Source organism: Mus pahari, chromosome 21, assembly GCF_900095145.1.
Source record: "Mus pahari chromosome 21, PAHARI_EIJ_v1.1, whole genome shotgun sequence".
In the NCBI taxonomy this organism is placed as follows: domain Eukaryota; kingdom Metazoa; phylum Chordata; class Mammalia; order Rodentia; family Muridae; genus Mus; species Mus pahari.
The window spans coordinates 43,469,665-43,479,766 of record NC_034610.1 but is presented as its reverse complement, the minus strand read 5'-3'; the positions used below and the strand labels follow the sequence as shown (position 1 = coordinate 43,479,766).

Below are 10,102 nucleotides of genomic sequence, written 5' to 3'. Positions count from 1 at the left end.
GCTGGATCAGCCTGCGGACAGCCGCCAGGCGAACACCCCTCCTGGGCAGGAGAGGCGCAGGACGATCGGATCCACCTGCGGGTCCCCTCTCCAGTCCCGGGTCTTCATTTCTATTCCATTGAGTTTTTGCTATCCTCTTTTTTTTTGTTATTCCAAATGAATTTGCAAATTGCTCATTTTAATTCTATGAAGAATTGAGTTGGAATTTTTATGGGGATTGCATTGAATCTCTAGACTGCTTTTTTACTATCTTAACCCTGCCAATCCATGAGCATAAGAGACCTTTCCACTTTGTGAGATCATCTTGTATGTCTTTCTTCAGAGATTTGAAATTACTATCATACAAATCTTTTACTTGCTTAGTTAGAATCACACCAAGCTATTTTACATTATTTGTGAATATTCTGAAGGGTGTCATTTCCCTAACTTCTTTGTCCTTCTGTTTATCCTTTGAGTAAAAGAAGTGTACTGATTTGTTTGAGTTAATATTATGTAGTACAATATTGAATAGGTAGGGAGAAAGTGGGCAGCCTTGTCTAGTCCCTGATTTTAGTGGCATTGCTTCAGGTTTTTCTCCATTTAGTTTAATGTTGGCTAGTAGTTTGTTGTACATTGCTTTTACAAGACCAGTGCTCTAAACCCTGAGCTATGGAGCCAGTCACTGTACATTGCTTTAAATACTTTTAGGTATGGACCTTGAATTTCTGATCTTTCCAAGGGTGTTGAGTTTTGTCAAATGTTTACTCAGCATCTAATGAGATGATCATGTTGTTTTTCCTTAGAGTTCTTTTATATATTGGATTATGTTGATGGATTTCTGAATATTGAACCATCCCTTCATCCCTGGGATGAAACTTACTTCTTCATGATGGATAATGGTTTTGCTGTGTTCTTGGATTAATTTTGCTAGAATTTTATGGAGTATTTTTGCCTAATTATTCTTAAGGGAAATTGGTCTAAAGTTCGCTTTCTTTGTTGGGTGCTTGTCTGGTTTTGGAATCAGTTTAATTGTGGCTTCATAGGATAAATTGGATAGTGTTCCTTCAGTTTCCATTCTGTGGAATTGTTTGAAGAGTATTGTTATTAGTTCTTCTTTGAAGATCTGATAGAATTCTGGACTAAAACCATCTAGTCACGGGCTTTTTTTGGTTGGGAGACTTTTAATGATTGCTTTTATTTCTTTAGGGGTTATGGGACTGTTTAGGTGGTTTATCTCATGCTGATTTAACTTTGGTACATGATATTGTTCTAGAAAAATTTCCATTTCATCCAGATTTTCCAGTTTCATTAGTAGGATCTGGTGATTTTTTTGATTTTCCTTGGTTTCTGTTGCTATGTCTCCCTTTTCATTTCTGATTTTGTTAATTTGGATACTGTCTCAGTGCCCTCAGGCTAGATTGGCTAAGGGTTTATCTATCTTGTTGATTTTCTCAAAGAACCAGCTCCTGGTTTTGTTGATTCTTTGTATAGTTCTTTTTGTTTCCACTTGGTTGATTTCAGCCCTGAGATTTACTATTTCCTGCAGTCTACTCCTTTTGGGTGTGTTTGTTTCTTTTTGTTCTAGAGCTTTCAGGTGTGCTGTTAAGCTGTTAGTGTATGCTCTTTCCAGTTTATTTTTGAAGGCACTCAGAGCAATGCATTAGACCTTACACTGTGTCCAATAAAATTGGGTATGTTGTGCCTTAATTTTCATTAAATTCTAAAAAGTCTTTAACTTCTTTCTTTATTTCTTCCTTGACCAAGTTATCATTGAGTAGAGTGTTGTTCAGTTCCCACTTGTATGTGGGCTTTCTGTTGTTTTTGTTGTTATTGAAGATCAGCCTTAGTCTATAGTGATCTGATAGGATCCATGTGATTACTTCAATATTCTTGTATCTTTTGAGGCATGATTTGTGACTGATTATATGGTCAGTTTTAGAGAAGGTACCATAACATGATGAGAAGAAGGTATATTCTTTTGTTAGAGGATGAAATATTCTATAAATATATCTTACATCCATCTGGTTCAAAACATCTGTTAGTTTCACTGGGTCTCTGTTTAGTTTCTGTTTCCATGATCTGCCCTTTGCTGAGAGTTGGGTGTTAAAGTTTCCCACTATTTTTTTCTGTGAGGTGCAATGTGTGATTTAAGCAATGTTTCTTTTATAAATGTGCTTGTCCTTGCATTTGGAGCATAGATATTCATTATTGAGAGTTCATTGTGGTAGATTTTTCCTTTGAGGAGTATGAAGTGTCCTTCTTTATCTTTTTTTTTTTTTTAAAACTTTTGGTTTAAAGTAGATTGAATTCAATATTAGACTTATTACTCCTGCTTGTTTCTTAGGACCATTTGGTTGGAACATTTTTTTCAGCTGATTATTTTGAGGTAGTGTCTGTCTTTGTCACTGAGGTGCGTTTTCTATATGCAGCAAAATGCTGGGTACTGCTTAAATATCCAGCCTGTTAGTCTATGCCTTTTGCTGAGTAATTGATTCCATTGATATTAAGAGATATTAAGGAAAAGTAATTGTTGCTTCCTGTCATTTTTGTTATCAGAGGGAGAACTGTGTTTGTATGGTTATCTTCTTTTGAGTTTGATGAAAGATTATTTTCTTCCTTTTTCTACAGTGTAGTTTCCCTCCTTGTGTTGGAGTTTTTCATCTATTATCCTTTGTAGGGTTGGAGTTGTGGAAAGATATTGTGTAAAGTTTGGTTTTGTTATGGAACATCTTAATTTCTCTGTCTATGGTAAATGAGAGTTTTGCTAAGTATAGAAGCCTGGGTCGCTTAGGTGTGTATGACATCTGCCCAGGATCTTCTGGCTTTCATAGTCTCTGTTGAGAAGTCTGGTGTAATTCTGACATATCTGCCCTTATACATTACTTGATCTTTTTCCCTCAGTGCTTTTAATATTCTTTCTTTATTTCATTCATTTGGTGTTTTGATTATTATGTGACAGGAGGAATTTCTTTTCTGGTCNAGTATNTTTGGAGTTCTGTAGGCTTCTTGTGTGTTCATGGACATCTCTTACTTTAGGTTAGGGAAGTTTTCTTCTATAATTTTGTTGAAGATATTTTCTGTCCCTTTAAGTTGTGGATCTTTACTCTCTTCTATACCTATTATCCTTAGCTTTGGTCTTCTTATTCTGTCCTGAATATCCTGGATGTCTTGGGTTAGGAACTTTTTGCATTTTGCATTTTCCTAGACTGTTGTGTCAATGCTTTCTATGGTATCTTCTTCACCTGAGATTCTTTCTTCTATTGCTTTTATTTTGTTGATGATGCTTGCATCTATGAGTCCTGGTCTCTTTCCCAAGTTTTCTATCTCCAGAGTAGTCTCCCTTTATGATCTCTTTATTGTTTCCATCTCCATTTTTCGATCCTAGATGGTTTTGTTAAATTTCTTCACCTGTTTGATTGTGTTTTCCTGTAATTCTTCAAGGGACTTTTGTGTTTCCTCTTTAAGGGCTTCCAGCTGTTTATCTGCCTTCTCCTCTGTTTCTTTAAGTGAGTTATTTATTCCCTTAAAGTCCTTTATAGTCATCATGAGATGTGATTTTAAATTTGAATCTTGCTTTTCCATTGTGTTGGGGCATCCAGGACTTGGAATGGTGGGATAACTGAATTCTGATGATGCCAAGTAGCCTTGGTTTCTGTTCCTTAGGTTCTTGTGATAATCTCTTGCCATCTGGTTATCTCTGGTGTTAGTTGGTCTTGCTATTTCTGAATGGAGCCATTCCTTCCTGTGAGCCTGTAAGCCTGTGATCTAAGATGTGTCATCACTCGTGGGAGACTATCTCTCTCCAGATGGGATTTGGGTATGGAGAGCTGTGCCACAGGTTAAATTACTGTGCAAAGAGCAAGATTGGAGGGATCCTTTCCCCAGTTGCTCCACAGTTCCTGTATCCTTTGGTTTCCTGACAGGACCCACTTTGGCCAGTTATTAGAGAAAAAGTGGTGTTCTTGTCTGTGAACTTAGGAGTGACAGCACTCCTGGGAAACCTGCTTTCTCTGGGAAGGATTTGGGTACAGAGAGCTCTGCCACAGGGTTATCTTCAGGTCAAAGAAGTAGACTGGAAGCCTTGTATTCTTGAATGAGTTGTGAGGATGGATTACTAAATTTACTCTCAAAATGCTTTATAGACATAATTTTACATTGTTAAAAATCTCTAAATTTTAGTACGAAATTGAATTATGCTTCCTTATATTGGTGCAAAATTTATATACTGGTACAAGTTTAAAGCTTACATTGGTATAAATCTTTGTATATTGATACAAAATTTAAAATTTTGTTACTCTTTGATAGGCATTGTGCCTATACAATCATTCTTTAAGTAACTCAAATGTTGGTCCTGAACATCAGAAGATTTTGACTGTACTAGGGACTGGTGTCAAAGCAGGGATTCATGATGTGTAATGAGAATTCAGACCAGCATAGGGGAAAATTCTAGTAGGCCGTGTCAGAATAAAATAGACTCTTGCAGAATCCATAGATATCCTACAAAGAATAAAGGCTTGTAATTCGGGTAACAAAAATGATTTGATAATTGTTGGCATGAGTCTAGAGTTAATATAGAGCAACCCCACACACATACACCGAAATCCACAGAACACGGGTGACATAACAATATTGTGAAGGTCAAGATCAAAGTTTATAGTCTTGTGTTGTTGTCATTCTCTGTGTAACAGTGGCCCTGAGAAATTTGTCTTTGTATCATGAATAAAAAAGGACCTTCAAGTGTAACTAGAATCCAGACGTTGCAATAACAAAATATAGAAATCTTTTTTAGAGTGGGTTTATTAATCAAAACCAACCTGATTGATTTGGTCACCGAATATCACAGAAAACACGTTTTTTGTGAAGATGTGCTCAATACAGTGGGATGTGTAGTCTCATTCTGGCCTTTGTGTTCTGCCTATCATCTGCTCAACTCAAAATCGTTAGCAAAATAAATAGATAAAATGAAGTGAAATGCTTCAGAACATTGCTGGTCAGCCTGTAGAGTAGAATGAGAGGAAAAAGTCCCACATGAAAAGTCTAAGAATTTAACCTTCACAAAGCTGACAAAAATGTATGTGCAGCCCAAACACTAAAGGCCAAGGACACACATTATTACATATGTGATTGAAGCAAATGTTGTTGTAAGCATAAAGACATTGATACTTATGTTAAAGAAAAATATTGACTGATGAATAGAAATTCATTGGGGCTGGACAGATGTCTCAACAGTTAAAGACCATTAGCTGCTGTTCCAGAGATCTGGGGTCTGATACTGAGGCATGTATAAAATGTACAGTCATTGCAGGCAAAACTCCTACACATAGAATAAATTAGTTTTAAATCCCCATAACATGCAAATTTGGCTTTCACATAGGTCAACATATTCTTCTGCTTGACATAAGAGAATTCAGGGAGTTTGGGTAGATTCGATCCTTCATTATTCTCAACACTTCATTCTATCCTCTAAGATGGTCAAGAATCCCAGGAATATGTTGCTAAAGTGTCATCTCTACACCTAACATCCAAAGGAGTTGTACATTTCTCCAGTCGGTGGTCGTGTACACCTTTGATCCCAGCATTTGGGAGGCAGAGGTAGGTGGATCTCTGAGAGTTCAAGGCCAGCTTGGTCTACAGTGCAAGTTCCAGACATGGTTATATAGAGTATCTCTGACTTGAACAACAAAACAAAGAAGCAGAGAGAAAGAAGAGGAGGAGGAGGAGAAGGAGGAATTAGAAGAGAAGGAAGAGGAGGAGGAAAAGGAAAGAAAAGGAAAGTGTTGGACATATCATCACTTCTCTCTGTTCCTGAGCTGTCATTCAGTATATTTTCCTACAAACATCATTTTTTCAAATTGTTTTAAAATACAGTCCATTCATTTGGTACTCTAGACCTAACAAACCTGAAGCACATTAATATCATGCTTCCAAGCGATACCATCTTCCAGATCTTTCTCATATTCCAGTTTTGTCTTGGTGTGATAGGGAACTCATCACTGTTAATGTTATATATATACACTTTCATCTTCAGGCCTCATTTTACAAAGTTGATAGATTCAGTTTTTTATTCACCTGACAATAATTAATATGTCAACAATCATGTTCTCAATGATAAAAGATATCATGTTTTCTTTTAGAGTACCCAATTTTCTGGATGATATCGGTTGTAAGGCAGTTTTGTTTTCATTCAGAGTCAGCCGAGGTCTGTCCATCTGCACCACCTCTGTTCTCAGCACATTCCAAGTCATCACCATCATTCCCAGTAACTCTAAGTTGGCCTCCTGGCTTAAGCCTAGACTCTCTACATGGATTTTTTCTTCCTTACTTTGCTCCTGGCTTATTAATCTACTTATCTACGGGTTTATGCTTGACTTGGTAATAGCCAAAACCAATATCACTCTCGTTGGCCGTGGATATTCACATGGTTACTGTCAAAGAAAGAAATTTGGGAACCAGGATTCAGAATGGTTTTTCAGCTTTCTCATAACTCATGATTTCTTCTATATGTCTGTCATGATGTGGGCCAGCCTCTACATGGTGATTTTCCTATACAGATACCGCAAGACAGCTCAGCATCTCCACAGCCCAAGCCTTTCCTCCCAGCCATCTCCTGAGCATAAAGCCACTCACAGCATACTGTTTCTGGTGAGCTGCTTTGTGTTAACTTATTTGTTGAACAACTTCATCACCCTTTATGGTTTTTATACAAAAGAAAAAAATCCAAGATTGGAGGCAATTGATACGATTTTAACAACAAGCTACCCAACCATCTGCCCTTTTTTACTCATGAAGAATAATAAGGTTATTTTGCAGTTTACTTCTTCATTTTCTGTACTGAGAATGACCTGTTTTCAAAGTTCACTCCATGGCTGAACTGAAACCCACACTTTCTTGTTGTTAAAACAGTGTCTTAATGATTTTCCTGGAATAAAGTACTTTAATGTGGAGCTTGATATCTGAAATTATGTTAGTTATTTTTTTACATTAGTTATAATTCAGACATCCTGTACGCTATTAAATTTCAGATAGGTAACATTTTTCTTGAATACAAGTTCATGACCATAATTTTAATTTTTATTAGCCAAACTATGACATTTTGTCCCAAATGAACATATGTCAAATATTTTGAACAATATTTTATTTCTTGATATTTCTCTATTAAAATATACCTAATCAAAATTTTGAAATACCAGTTGGAGCTTGGTTATTCAGCTTATGGTATTTTCTGTTCTAAGAAACACCTGTTAAACATTGAATAAATGAATTTCCTTTTGTTAACTACTAACTACCACAAATACTGCTGTGGGTGGGACTCTTATGTGGAACAACTGAAAGTTATTGTCATTGTACCATAGCTGACTTTGAGTCACCAATAATTATTTTCACTATTTTAGTATGTGTTGTTATTTCTTCCATATTTGAAATTATGACATAATTAGATTTCTTTTCCTTCCTCCAGACCCTGATGTATGTGCTTCTTCTTGCTCTCTTTCAAATTCATGGCCTCTTTTTTCATTAATTATGGTTATATATATGTGGGGGTGGTGGTGGCAGGTATTCCTAAATTTATAAATGCTATCTACTCTCTATAATGTGACATGTATGTATGTATGTATGTATGTATGTATGTATGATGTATGTATGTACTTATGGATGGCCATTTGGCATTGAATAGCCAATTTTAATGGAAACAATTGGTTTCCTTTTCCCTGGGAAAGACCATTTCTCCCACTCAAAACATTCCTTAGTTACCTATAGTTCTTTGTGTAGGACTGAGGCCTCCTTAAAGGCATAAAGAATACTTCTCTTTGCAATAGATGGAGATCATTACAAAAACAAAAAACAAAAAAAAACCTACAACCAACCAAAATGCAGAATAGTGAATCCCAGTCCCAAAAGATGTACCAACAAAACAAATCCTGAACCTAAAGCTCTAGGAAGGGGAAGAGAAACATTTCAAGAGTCAGAGGATCAGAGCGTTTGCTGTGCAATTCATCTGGCAATGTCAGAAGCTACATGCATATCTGATCTCCAACATAGCTGGTTTGGTTTGGTTTAGTTTAGTTTAGTTTAGTTTTGTTTTGTTTTTTTTTTGAGACAGGATTTCTCTGTATAGCCCTGGAACTTACTTTGTAGACCAGATGTACCTTGAACTCACAGAGATCTATCCACCTCTCCCTCCCACATGCTGAGATAAAAGCAAGTGCCATCAACAGAATCACATCATATTCCTACCTCCTTTTCCTTCCTCTATACCCTCCCATTAATTGTCCTTCAAACCCCTATCTCTCATATCCCCGATATACACTCACAAGTTGACAGCACCTTTTTCTCTCATTATGATTGCTACTTACATCCATATGTGTGTCTGTATATATGTATATGCACCAATGTATAGAAATACAATCTGCTAAATCTGTGTCTGTTGTTTGCATGTATAATGACCACTCTGCATTGGACTAGTTTCCCTGGAAAATTCTAATTCTCCTTCTTCAAGCATTTCTTAGTTGCATGTAAATTTTTTTCTAGGAGCTGTACTCCATGAGAATCCTGCCACCCCATGTAACCTTGTACATTGATATTATCATTGTGTCCATCTTGATTATATAGCCATTTCTAGATGAGTCTCTTTCACAGCAGAATTACTGGTATTCTGGCTCTTATAGTCTTTTACCTCCTCTTCTGCAATGTTTCCTAAACCACAGATGCAGGAGCTGTGATGTAGCTGTAGATAATGGAACAGGGATCTCCACAATCTTTTGATTTCTACACTGTGATCAGTTGTGGCTTTTTGTAATGGTCTCTATTTGAGCTGAGGATTTGGAGCTGGGCACCGAAGATGAAAAGGAATATGCATTTGTCTTTCTGGGTCTGTTCACCCACAGTTTTTTTAATGAATCCAAATAAAACATTTCCAACTTTTTGTCCTTACTGCAATCTTTTCACCTGTTCAAGCCTTCTCTATCTGGGGTAAGGTTGTCTGCAACCATTGGCAACTAAACACAACTTTAGGTATTCAAACTTGAATTGGGGTAGAGTGCCATGAAAATCCTTCTAATACATTTAAAGTATTTCCACCTCCCCCTAGGGCCCTCACACTCTCCCTTCCCAATTACTATTTCTCAAATTTTTGACCTCTTCTTTTATAATTATCACTACTATATACATGCATATTACACATTGCATTTATATATAAACTAGTGACTCCACTTAGTTTTTCTTGACTGTATATGCTTCTAAGGCTGATTACTTAAGATTAGATGAAATATCAGGAGCCTTATCCTGATTCCTCTTCTCTCAGCAGTCATTGATTACTTGTAGCTCTTCATCTGGGTGTGATGTCTTGCCAAACTGCCCCCACTGGGCTGGCATTTCAACTGGTGTTGGCATTATATAGGTTTCTGGGGTTGGCATTATGTAGGTTTCATTTGGACAATCATATTATTGAAATTTCATGGGTATAGCTTTCCTGTAATACACTGCAACAACTCTTCTCATCTTCTGCTTCTTACAATCTTTCAGGCCCATCTTCCATAGTGGTTTCTGAGACTTAGGGGTAAGGATTGTGTTATAGATGTATCAATCGATAGTGGGCACCCCAAGGTCAATTACTCTCTGCATTTTGTCAAGTTGTGTATCTTACCAGCAGCCTTTGTATGCTGCTGAACACTCTTCTTTGATGAGGTATGAGGGATTTACTGTAGATTTAAAAATAAGTATTTAGAATGCAGTTACAAACTATATATAGTTTGTAGAAAAATAGCAATAGTATTAAAAATGAAGTATGGCTGTGAAAAGAGAGGTCTCAAAAGATAAGATGAAAATGGCAGAGAAATGTTTAAAGTGTTTGTTACCCATGTGCTGTAAGATGGCACAGTGGTTAAAAGTACTGGCTGATCTTCCAGAAGTCCTGAATTTATTAGCCAGAAACCACATGGTGGATCATGATCATCTACATAGAGAACTGCCACCTTCTTCTGTCATTCAGTGTACATGCAGACAAATCACTCTTTCTTTCTTTCTTTCTTTCTTTCTTTCTTTCTTTCTTTCTTTCTTTCTTTCTTTCTTTCTTTCTCTCTCTCTCTCTCTCTCAATGTGTTCACCATTCTTTGTGATCAGAGAAATA

General features: G+C 36.7%; 1 pseudogene; it reads left to right on the top strand.

The window, feature by feature from the left end:
- The first annotated feature begins 5,897 nt into the window (after positions 1–5,897).
- On the top strand, positions 5,898–6,849 carry LOC110338558 (annotated as a pseudogene).
- The last annotated feature ends 3,253 nt before the right edge of the window (positions 6,850–10,102 follow it).